At 42.9% G+C, this 12856-nt stretch overlaps 1 long non-coding RNA gene and 1 pseudogene across 1 annotated transcript; both read left to right on the forward strand.

Annotated features, from left to right (window-relative positions):
* Positions 1–1627: 1627 nt before the first annotated feature.
* On the forward strand, positions 1628–7014 carry LOC115030392. Its single transcript, XR_003835989.1, has 3 exons — positions 1628–1693; positions 3678–3852; positions 6794–7014. It is a non-coding gene; the product is annotated as an uncharacterized LOC115030392 (long non-coding RNA).
* Positions 7015–10016: 3002 nt separating this feature from the next.
* The window catches only part of LOC110306014, a 3768-nt pseudogene continuing 928 nt past the window's right edge, over positions 10017–12856 (forward strand).

The raw sequence follows: 12856 nt of genomic DNA on the forward strand, positions 1-12856 counted from the left end.
CCTCTAACTTTGTATTTGTCTTAACTGTACCCATTGGGCATGATGCTATTAAATACAACACGACCCCTAAACATTTGGTAAGAGAGAAGACAGGTTCCAAATGCATCCTTCAGACATCCAGAAGACATTAAGATGTGAAATATCACAGTGTAATGCAGAAAGGGCAAGGCCTGCTTTGTGTGGTGGGACATGAAGGCCTGGAGGCAGAAGGGTCACCTAGACCCTGCCTCGGGAAACAAACCAAAAGCACCCAAAGAGAAATGGCAGAGGAGTCTGGCTCAGTTGGTCTTTCTCTATGCACTACATGTTTCTCTGCATCAGGGAATGACATCTCCACCCAATCAGTCTGTCAGATGCAGCAGCTAGGATTCCCATTGATTTCCCTTTGGTTTTCTATCTCCACGAGCCATTCATCATCATAGCCCATCAGTTTTTCCTTCTGTATGCCTCAGGTCTAAGTCCTCCTCCCCAGCGCCTCCACCATCTCCACTGAGTCCAGCAACAACTGTCAGCTCCTCACTCCAACAGTGTTCTAGGCAGCCTGCCAATACGCTCTCCATGTTGTAGCCAGAAAGACATTCTAAAAATTCAGAACTGACAATCTTGTCACTCCATCCTTCCTACAAATTTCTTTTTCTTTTTTAAGAAAAGTTTTCCATTACCATTAAGGAAAAACAAAGTTCTTGTTGAATTGGATTCCAGGCACCATGAGGCCCAGCCTCTGCATCTCCCTTAGCATCTTATGCACTGCAGCATAGTCATTCTGACCCCGTCATGGTATGTGTGCTGTTTCTTGACCTCTACATTTGTGGCCAGAGTAAGGCCTTGGCTCCTGTGTTTCCTTCTGCCCAGGATTTTGTTTTCCCTCTTCCCAGCTGTCTTCCCAGCTCAGTTCAGGTTAGAAGTCCTCAGGGCAGCCTCCTCTAACTTCACCCTCTGCTTCAGCCTCCTCAGTGTTGGAACGGAACTACAGGTGTGAGCCACTATGCCCTGCCATGAAATGGCTCTTTGAAAAGTATTTTGTTTTTAGAATAATTTATAAGAATACATTTTTACTAGGGGAGGAGTGGGTGGAGGAAGGGAGGTTGAGGGAGGGAAAAGGAGGACAGAAAGGAGGGGAAACTTATGACAGGAAGGAAAAAGAAAAGAATATATGTTTTTATAGTTATTTATTTATTTGTTTGTTAGTTGTGCGTGTGTAATGTATGTCCATGTGCGCATGTCTTGGGCATGGATGGAGGTCAGAGGACAATTTGCAGGAATTGGTTTTCCCCTTCCACTATGTGAGTCCGAGGGGTTGAACTCTGATTTCCAGGTTTGGCAGCCAGTGCTTTGCCCACAGGGCTATCTCCCATTAGGATAATTTTATATTATTGTATATAGTATATACACTGCAACTCTTAACTGCTACACTGCAATTGTTAAAAACTCGAGAAGCATAGTCACAGTTCGCATGCATCCACCGAACTTTCCTCCTGGCATCTCAAGGGATACAAAGATACACTTATTACAACTCACGCACAAATAGTGACCCATTTAAATAACCACAGCTTATGTTTTTTTTTTCCAAATTTCCATACTGTTCATTTTTGCATGTATGTACCTAATATCTGTTTTCTCCTGTTCCAGGATCATGGAGTAGTTTCCTACAGCTGCCATGAAAAAATATTCCACAAATTAGGTGTTTTCAAAGGTCAGAAATGTCTTACCTCACAATTGGGGGTGGGGGTGGGGCAGAAGCCTGAAACCTAACAGTCAGTAAGGGAATGCTTCCTCTAAAATCTGCAGGGGAACCTTGTTTTTCTCCTCCTACCCTCTGATGCTTTCCTGGTAGTTTCCGTGGTCTTACTTACAGCTGCAGGACTTGAGTTCCTGTCTTCACCCTCACTGCTAAAACGCATCTTCTCACGAATGTTATTATTTATTTATTTACTTCTGACTGTAAGGGTGCTGGTGTGTATATTTGTGTAGATAGATGTGCCGGTTCATGTGTGCACATGTGTGAAGACTGGCTGTCAATATCAGATGTCTTCTCATGAACCAGCTTGCCTCTGTCTTACACGTAAAGGCATCTCATAGTAAAGACAAGGTAGCCTCACTCCTGTTTATGACTAAACCTCTGTTTCTTAAGGATGGGGCTATGACACACTTGTACCTTTCATTATAAATGGTTCTGTATAGCCTATTCCAGAAAAATAACAACCAGGTCTTTGTTATTATAACCATCTTGAAACCCTACTTCTGTTTAAGAGGTTGTTATGACTTCCTTGTTATGACCACTTTGCAATCATGTCTTTGTGTCAGGAGGGCGTTACGACTAACTTGTTACGCTTACATTCTACTCCTGTAACTCCAACAATTTTGCCTGCCATCCCTATCCCCTATTTGGAAACTCCCTACCCCCGAGTTACGAAAACCTTGTCTTCCTCTTGTCTAGTGCTGATATCTTGAATCTTGCTTTTAGGGAGACACAGTTTATATACACAAGCTTAAAAAATGTTCGCTTTAATTACCTGCTTGCTTTAGTTAAGTTGGTCGTGATGATTTGGGTCAGTGGTCTTTTTCCTTTTGTATTTAGGATTAACATGTCCTTAACAAGCTCAGTGGATCTGCCTGTTTCCTCTCTACCAGCACTGGGTGGATGTGTGACTCTACACTTAGCTTTCATGTAGGTGTTGGGGATTTGAACACAGGTCCTTATGCCTGGGTGCTTTAACAAGCACTTTATCCAATGAATCACCTTCCCAGTTCCCTGGCCATCTTCTTATAAGACCGTCAGCTTACATGGGAGTTGCATCCTACTCTGAGATGACCTCATCATAACCAATGACATGGCACGGGCTTTATTTTTAATAAGATCATTATATGAAGTCTTGATGGTTAAGTATATTTCAGAATATACCTATCTTCTTTAAAGGAACACAATTGAACTCAATAGATCTTGCTCAATATACTACATTATGTTTAGATGTTATGTGTCCTTAGGTTCTTCTTGCAATGTAATTTCTTATACTTCCCTTATTTTTAGATGACTCAATAGACTTGACTATGGCCAGTGTTTTGGAGAGGACACCACTATTAGGTGCTTTGCTCATGATCTGCCTAGGGAGATGTGTTGCTGGAAGGCTATCAAGGTGACACATTCCGTATATCTTAGGCTACAACATGAATTATCTCTGTCGACCTTGACTTTGGTTAGCTAACGTGTCAGATTTCTATGCTGTGGAGTCACTCATTTTCTCTCTTTCCACACTGTGCATATTAGAAGTTAATACACAGAGCTGAAGAAACTCTGCTTGTTCTCTGAGGGTAAATATCTGTATAAGTTATTTTGATTTCATTTGCAAGAATATCTGACTCTTAAACCTATTACTAAGTTATTCAATCATTTATGTATATCAGTATGAACCGATAGGGTTTTTATTTTATATTGGGGTTATATACATTGCTACTTTATTCATCTTGTTAGCCAATTAATCGGATTTGTTACTGAAAGTCCTTTCAGTTGAGTCTTGAATCCCTTTACTATAGTCACATTATAGGTATAAATGTCCTGAAAGTCACCGAGTAAGGTTAGCCAATGATGAAACTTAAGGGTGGGGCTTTATTCTATTAGGTCTGGTGTCTTCTCCTCTGGAAAAACATAAGTTCATGCTTTCACCCGTCTCTCCCCCCAGCCTCTTGTGTCTGTGTGTGAGCATAGAAGAAAGGTCTGTGAGAATATAATGAACAAGTGGCCATCACCCCCGAGAGTATCTGATCTTGGACCTCCTGAGCCTCCTGAGCCATGAGATGGAGATTTGCCTCACTTGTCACGAAGTCTGCAGCATTTTGTCATGGTGGCTCCAGCAGGTGAATGCAAAGCAATGATTTTTTTTTTTTTGAGCATGTTCTGATTTTTGGCACTAGATGATGCAGGAGGCTCTCATTCTGTATTCCCTGTCCCAGTCCTACCTAGAATCAGCCCTTCCCAAGGGTCACTGGTACTTCTGATTAGGCTGATACTCGATTCATTGGCATTCAATTGGGCTCACTATATTAATTATACTTTCAGGATATGTTCAAACCAGATGTCTTTTAGATGAGTTATAAAGTGATTATTTCTGAGGTGAATAGGGAAGTAGTCACATGATTCATCTTCTCCTGCAGTGGCTGAGGTCACTGGGCCCTGGAGTGTTTCAGAGGCTGAACAGCAGCCACCAAACTGCAGCCTAGGTTTTCCCTCTGAGGAGAGTGTTCTCTACCTGCAATGTCTCAGTGCATAGCCTCAGTCACAAGATTGGTGTGGTAGGAGAGAAGAATTAGCCACAGACTGAACTCCTAGAAAGGATGAACGCAAACATCTCATCCTTTCCTGCCTTCACATCATGAGATAGCACTGTATAGCAGCATTTGCTTACTTCCACTATTGCTTAGGGCTACAAAGGAATTAAGACTTTTTTTTCCCCAGTGGGTCTGAATGTGCAGGTTTATGCTCAGCCAAGGTAGTGGGAGCACCCACAGTTCCCAAGAATATTATGGTCTCTTCCATTTGAACCATCTATTTTGGAGGTGGTGTGTTTGGGATTGGGCTTTGTGTTGTTTTGCTTTGCTTTGTTTTGATGCAGGATCTTACCCAGGAGCTCAGTCTAGACCAGAACTTTTGGCTATTCACTTGCCTCAGCTTCCTGGAACTGTAAGCATGAATTACTCTCTTCAGCTTTGGGGTTGATCTTCTGTGTTCCTTTCCCTTCTTCCTTGGTCTGTCTATAAATGGATTTACCCTGCATGATATGTTTGTACTGTCCCAGGGCACCAATTCTAGCATTGGCCTTTAAGTGCCTAGCTTTCCTTAAGCAGACTGGGGGAATCATGCAATAGTATGTGAGGATACAGATTCTTCCATCTCTCTCAGAGGTTTACAGACCTGACACATGATTCAGGGGTAATAGACAAGAAGCAAACTCTATAAACCTCTTCCTTTTCCACAGCCTGTTAGGTGTGGGTGGGCAGGCACCCCCCTCTTTCTCATACAGCCGATACTCCCCTTATAATATGCTGTATCTCCCTCCCTCCTGGATAACATCGATCCCTTTCCCTTCTGAGAACTACCAGATGGATGAGGCCCACAGATAGAAACCAGCTTAACTATAAGGGAGGTCCATCATCCTGGCATCCTAAAATACTATTCTTGATAGAATTGCTGCATTAACTCGATTTATGTGTGGTTAAAAGCTTGACTATGCTCTGATTCAACACCCATTTGTCGGGTGCCCGACATGTTTCAAGTGCTCAATCCATTGTAAGAAATGGGTCCCCGACCTTCTTCTTCCCCACCTCCTGTTTCTCTCCTTTCATACACAAGCTGACCAGCATCACTTCACAGTAATGCCTTCGAATCTGCGTTCAGTGGTTCCAGATCAAGTACTTCAAAAGATGCACAGCTTTCTCTTGAATAATTTGCATCTTATCTTCACCATTGCCTCTTGTGGAACACATTTCCTGATCAGCTCCTGGAGACTAGCATCACTCACCCACCCCCTGCAGCTTCAGTCTGCCCTCTTCACTGTTCATCTGTCTCTACAAGTTTTCCATAAGCATTATTCGGTGACGACTCCATTAGTTAATGTCCTATCTGAAAAAGAGCTGTATCAGTTCAAGACTCCCAAGGCCAAGTTCTCAGCACAAAGGAGATTTATTTGCCCTAGAGGGACAAAGGGCAGGGAATGAGAGACAAAGACAGCAGATAGAGGATGAGGGAGAAGGGGAGGGAACGAGGGAAGATGAAGAGGTATTTGAGGTATTTGTCCCAGAGGGGGACAAAGGACTGCCTTTGGATAAAGAGGAGACAGACATAAAAAATGGTGGTTTATAAAGGCAAAAGGGGAAGCCTCATGTTAGGATGAGGTGTTTAATTTTAACTGGGCATATTAACTAGTTAAGCCAAAGGGGGCTTTTGATTGTGTTAGACTTTATTACTTTAACAGCTGGTAGTCAGCCTCAGGAGTAGGAAGTGGCCACATTCAGTAGAACTTGGTGGCTCACTTTATGAATGTAATTTAATGTTTTGTTTGTTTGTTTGTAACGCAAGGGGCATGAGGGAGAAGGGCAAGGCCTGCCAGAGCTGTGTTTGCCATGCACGGGCTGGCTAGAGTCCCTCCACTGTCTCCCACTTGGCTCCCTGCTCTTCTTCTTGCTCTGTTCACAGCATACTGTGGTGGTTTGTATATGCTTGGCCCAGGGAGTGGTACTATTTGGAGTTGTGGACTTGTTGGAGTAGGTGTAGCCTTGAAGGAGGAAATGTGTTACTGTCAGGGTGAGCAATGAGACCGTCCTTCTAACCCTGTGGGAGCCAGTCTTCTAACAGCCTTCAGATGAAGATATAGAAATCTCAGCTCTTCCTGTACCATCTCTGCCTGGATGCTGCCATGCTACCTCCTTGAAAATTATGGACTGAACCTCTGTAAGCCATTCCCAATTAAATGTTGTCCTTATAAGAGTTGCCTTGATCATGGTGCATCTTCACAGCAGTAAAACCCTTATTAAGACACATACCAGCCGGACGTGGTGGCTCACACCTTTAATCCCAGCTCTTGGGAGGCAGAGGCAGGCAAATTTCTGGTCTACAGAGTGAGTTCCAGGACAGCCAGGGCTACACAGAAAAGCCCTGTCTCGAAAAGCAAACAAAACAAAACAAAACAAAAGACACATACCAAACGGAAGATGGGTTCTCAGTTGGTTCTGAATGAAGGAGAGAGTCAGGTCAAATGTAACTTTGGTGTTGAAGAAATCAACCAACCTCTTTCTTTAACAGGTTTATGCCAACACCCAGGAAGAGGTAGAGAATCTTCCCTCATTTCTCCTGATGGGCCATGAAATAGCATGGCTTTCAACTGGGAACATTTACTGAAAACCCAAAACAAAAGAAGTGAATGGCAGAGGACATACATAACCCCCTGGGCTGTGATCTCTAAGTTCCACATTCAGGAGCCTTGACTGTGGACATTGAGGGAGTGAAGAAAGCATTGACACAGAGAAACACAATACAGCGGGGTCAGGTGGGGCTTTCTAATGACTACAGCAGCTATCTGGAACCTAGTGTGTTTATTAGGTATGGCCTGGAGTAGGTGTGGCCTTGTTGAAATAGGTGTGTCACTATGGGCATGGGCTTTAGGACCCTCATTCTTTTTTTTTTTAATTTTTAACATTTTTTATTACGTATTTTCCTCAATTACATTTCTAATGCTATCCCAAAAGTCCCCCATACCCCCCCCCCCCCCTACCCATCCATTCCCATTTTTTTGGCCCTGGCGTTCCCCTGTACTGGGGCATATAAAGTTTGCGTGTCCAATGGGCCTCTCTTTCCAGTGATGGCCGACTAGGCCATCTTCTGATACATATGCAGCTAGAGACATGAGCTCCGGGGTACTGGTTAGTTCATCATGTTGTTCCACCTATAGGGTTGCAGACCCCTTTAGCTCCTTGGGTCCTTTCTCTAGCTCCTCCATTGGGATCCCTGTGATCCATCCAATAGCTGACTGTGAGCATCCACTTCTGTGTTTGTTAGGCCCCGGCATCGTCTCACAAGAGACAGCTATATCTGGAAGACTCTCATTCTATCTGCCTGGAAGTCAGTCTTCTCCTAGCAGCCTTCAGATGAAGATGTAGAACTCACAGCTCCTTCTGCACCATGTCTGCCTGGACTCTGCCATGCGGAAGCCTTGATGATAATGGACTGAGCCTCTGAACCCGTAAGCCAGTCAACAATTAAATGCTGCCCTTATAAGAATTGCCTTGGTCATGGAGTCTGTTCACAGCAGTAAAACCCTACCTAAGACACACACTCATACACTCACTCATATGAAGTCACAAAGACTCCTGAGGGAAGCTTTGCCATCCCTCAGACAGGTAAGGTTTTGCTGAAGCCTTTGGGTCCGGGACATGGCTGTGCCCCTGTCAACAATACACATTCCACTGAGGATGTCACTCATTCAGAGCTTCCTCTGCTCCCTACAGGGTCTTCCTGCTTTGATCAGCCATTCTTGCCCTCCAGAGCTAAGCTATCTTCCTGCCTCAGTCTCCAAAGCAGTTGGGTGGAATATATGCCCATGATGCCCTCATCCATTTCTCAGACCCATTAAAAGAACACCTCCATTATAAGTCCCGTGTCCCCACTAAAATTCTCAAATTCATCTTTCAGTAGTTTTGCATGTTTTGAGATGTGTTTTCTTTGGCCATTTTCATTTTTGTATCCTTCATGTTTTAAATAAATAAGTGGGCTCAAGCTTATATCTGCAATTAACTGCAATGTTTTCAAAATAGGCTTTACCACAGCCTCTTTAAGTTGCAGTGTGTCTTAAATCAGGCTTCTATCTTAAAAATAAGGAGGCGGCAGTGAGTAAATGCCTGGTTATTCACTTTAAATGAACCACTATGTGTAAATGCACATCGTTAACCTTGCCGAAGCATTGATTGCTACCATCAACGCGATCAGCAATGCTGTGAAGACTCTGAGATCAAATTTTCTTCCTTAAGAAATTATTTAAGAATCGGAAATGGGGTAACATTTAGTTACTTGATGAAAGCAGCATAGATTTCCTATTCTGGGGAGTGACAGAAATTGCTACAACCTCATTGCGTGGAAAGTAATGGCTCCGAAGACTAGGGCGGAGAGAGAAAAGCAGAATCAAGGAAATGATTTTTGCAGGAGTAATTACAGATTGTGAGGTGGTGGCTGTGTTTAAGGGATTTTGAATGGGATTTTAATTTAGGGAACACTAAATATCAGGGTAGTTAACCCAAGGACAAGGGAGACCTGATAAGCTATGAGCTATTTTCTTGTCATGGAGGATTACCTGATAATTCTTCCAGTAAGCTCCTGATTTTATGCAAATCAGCAAAGCCTCTGCGATACAAGCAGGCCAAATCCAAAGCAAAATTTTGAGAAAATTCAGCAGAAAAGACAACGCTGGTACCACCCACCTTGTGTTTTGTCTGACTAATGGAAGTGGTACAAGGACAGAAGTGGCCAGTTTAAGTGTTAAATTGCGACATTTCCCTGAGCCTCACTCTAGTCATTTATAAAACATCCCAGATGAATCATCGAGGAACCACACACTCACTCGTTTACTTTACAGGGGTCTGACATCGAGGTGGGAGAAACTTGCCTACCGTTCACTGTGGTGAGCTGGACAAACATGGCCTCCCTCAAGCCGATCACAGTCAAACTTACACAAGTGTTCACAGGGCCTGGGTTCAGTCAGCAGGTTTTTGAGTGGTTGCCTCTGGGATGAATGATAAATGATACAATATATGAGTTTAAATCTTTCCTTTCGGGAAACTGGTTTTGAGATCTTTCTGCATATGTTATTGAGAGATTGCTTCTCAGTTCCAAATGTACTGCCCCACCCCCACCTCCCACACCTATAACACACCCCTTTTATTTTATTTATTTTATTTTATTTTATTTTATTTTATTTTATTTTATTTTATTTTATTTTATTTTATTTTATTTTATTTTATTTTATTTTATTTTATTTTATTTTTGTGCTCTCTGTAAAGTGAAGCTGGCCCCTTTATGGCTTTTCTTTATTCATTGAGTTTACCAGTAGAGGGTGCTAGAGAGTTACTATAGGAGAAGAGTTTTCTTGCCTTTTTTTTCTGCCCTCTCCTACTTCTTTACTTTTGGCTGGGGATTTAAGGATTACACCCAGAACGCCTGCACTGTGAGCAGCGTCTGCGGCATCTGGCTCCTATAGGCACAGGGCTTCTCTTACTAATGCTCCCTTTGCAGGAAAGCAGCCTTCTGCAAGTGTATTCAGCATGTCTGTGCCCAGCTCCAGCAGAGCATGGAGGCTGATGACTTTCCCAGGAACCCTTGGGAAACCTTTACAGTAAAATCTCTCTATTGAGGCATCTCCCTTTGGGTAGCTCCTCTAACAAGCCACAACTTCCAGCAAGTGCTGCTGGCTAGTCATTGATGACTTCATTGTTCCGTTAACAATGTTAACAATTGTTAACAGTTACACCCTTCAACAATGGCTCCATCGGTTCAGAGTACCACGGAATGGGTAGGAACTTCCAGCTCTGAGGTCTGGAGATCTGGCATCAGTACGCCAACATGATTGTGTTTCAGTGAACTCGCACAATGCCAGGGCTCACACTACTGACTTCTTGTACTCTCACAGGGAAGCAGACTGAGAAACCCCCCTGGGCTCCCTCTATAAGGCGGTTGACCTTGATCATGAAGGTTCCAGCCTCAAGACCTGGTCCCCTCTAGTCTGGTTCTCAGAAATAGGCAGGAGTGTCTCAGCCTGAGTTGGTGGTTAGAAATCTATCACGTCCATGTGCAGTGTGCACCTTGATTCTTAATAGCAATATTGTTACCACTCCAGTCTCTTCTTACTGCTCAGTCTTGGTAGTAAACTCCTTGTTCAAATCACTGGCTTGCAACGGATTCTAAACTACCCAAGCTGCCTGCAGTGCCCCCATTTATATTGATGTCGTTTATGTAGAACCTCATGCTCATCAAACAGGACACCTTTGCCTGTGCTTACACGGATGTCAGAAAGGACTTAAAATACATGTTCAGGTCTCTTGGCTTGAATGAAGTATTAATTATCCAGCTTCATTTAATAGAGGAAATATCAGGGGACATAAAAAAGTATCTGATTTCCTCATAATTGAATACCAAGTTAAATATAGGTGAGTTGAATAAGGGTCTGGAGCCAGAATCCTGGCATTCTGACTCCAATCCAATATTTTTTCTTTGCTGTTAAAATGAATCTACTCAGGAAAAAAAATATTACTTTAGTAGACACTTGCATACGACTTCATTAGATATTCACATTCTAGGATGCTTGTTGGCCAGGAGGGGGTTGGGAAATTGTGGAGTTCAGCACCAGAGAGTCATGTCATGGACTATGTACCACCCATGAGACCTAGAGGGTAAGTGGACATTACCATGAATTTAAATATCTACATTATAGGGTCATTTATTAAGGGAACAAAGTCTCACATACATGAAGCTACTTTGATTATCACTGGACTTAGCAAAACAAGGTAAGTGAAAAGATCATTGAATCACAACAAACCACTAGCACACTCCTGTGATTACAGTGTCTGGGAGGCAGAGGCAGGAGGATGTCCTGTTTGAGCTTGCTTTGGGACTCCTACCAAGAGCCTTTCTCAGAAGAAAAAAATATCATGATAAACCCATCTCCCTTCACTTCATTATTTTCCTCACATTTCCATACCTTCATTTTAGGAGAGAAAGATTTCAAAATCCTTTTCTAGTGTTTCTCCCTGACCTGCCGCTGTTTCTGCTCCTTCATAAGGACTTTGTGTCACAAAGTGTGTGGAACATGTTTGAATAAGTCTAAAGGAGGTGGGCTTCTTGATCCCTCCTTCATCCTTCCTTTGCATGGTCAGTGTGGATAAATGGAAGGTTAGATGTATCTGGATTCGTGTATCCTCAGAGCCTCTCTCCTGCCTGCCTGGCCCCATTGTCACAGTCACATAGGCCCTCCTGGGCTATCATCCTCTGTGAGTGATGTCTGACTCTGGGGCTGAGATCCACACAATGCTACAGACATCTCCTTAACCCCTCAGCAGTCAGGGAATCTCTCTCGCAGGACATTTTGTTTAAGAGTTTTAGGTTCAATGAACCACAAAAGAAGGTCCCATTTCTTCATTTGCATGTTTGTGATTTTATTTTGCATGTTTAATTTTAGGCCAAAGTCTGTGTTGAGGTAATAAATGATGGAGGAGAAGTGGTGGCTTAGGCGAGACTGAAGGGCTCTTGCTGCTCTTCCAGAGGAACTGAGTTCAGTTTGCAGCACCCACAACAGATGGCTCACAACCAGCTGCCAACTCCAGCTCCAGGGGATCCCACTCCATCTTCTGGACTCCAGGGGCATCGGCATTCACATGTGTGCATGTGGACATACACACACTCAATTAACAATGAATCTCAATAAAAAGTAGTAAATGATATTGAGGTAAAGGTTGATAGACTTTGTTTTGTACATATACTTAAGATATATTTTCTCCTGAGTAATGATAATAGTTATTTTCACTTTACAGGAAAAAAAAATCAAGTATGGAACAACGATGTGGGTCCATTTGGCTTAAAAAGAATTATCTTCTCAGTTGGCCACACTATGGATTGTCTATCATCGTGAACTGGTACAGCTGCCATGCGCATTAGAGCTGTGCTTGCTGTTTCCTGCTGCTTCTGAAGTCAGGATCGCAGTCTTTCTCTGAATGCAATTCCTTTCCATTTATTCACACACAGAGTATCCTCAAGAATAATACATCATTTGCTGCATTGACTGCCCGTGTCCTGATGCTCTCCGTGCTTTGAGTGTACGGACTCTATGGTTCTCTTTCCTAGCTAGTTCAACTCGAACCAGGACTGGCTAAAGCTTGGCAATGGTTTTTCTGCCTTCAGAGTGATGACTTTTACCACAGTGCCTGCCATCTTTTGTTTTATTCATCAGACTGGAAGGGTGTGAAGAAGAGACTGAGGCAAACAAGTAGATGGTTAGAATGAGCATCTCTAGTCTTTGTGCCACTGGCCCCCTTCTCACCCCCAGAGAGGCTCTTAGGAGAGGAGAGGGGCTTCTTTCTTTTTCTTTTTCTTTTTCTTTTTCTTTTTCTTTTTCTTTTTCTTTTTCTTTTTCTTTTTTTTCTTTTTCTTTTTCTTTTTTTTTTACGGTAAAGAATCTCTATACTTACTTTATTTTTTTAATTTTTAATATTTTTTATTACATATTTTCCTCAATTACATTTCCAATGCTATCCCAAAAGTCCCCCATAGCGCCCTCCACTTCCCTACCCACCCATTCCCATTCTTTTGGCCCTGGCATTCCCCTAT

This window comes from Mus caroli, chromosome 2, assembly GCF_900094665.2.
Source record: "Mus caroli chromosome 2, CAROLI_EIJ_v1.1, whole genome shotgun sequence".
NCBI classification, from domain to species: domain Eukaryota; kingdom Metazoa; phylum Chordata; class Mammalia; order Rodentia; family Muridae; genus Mus; species Mus caroli.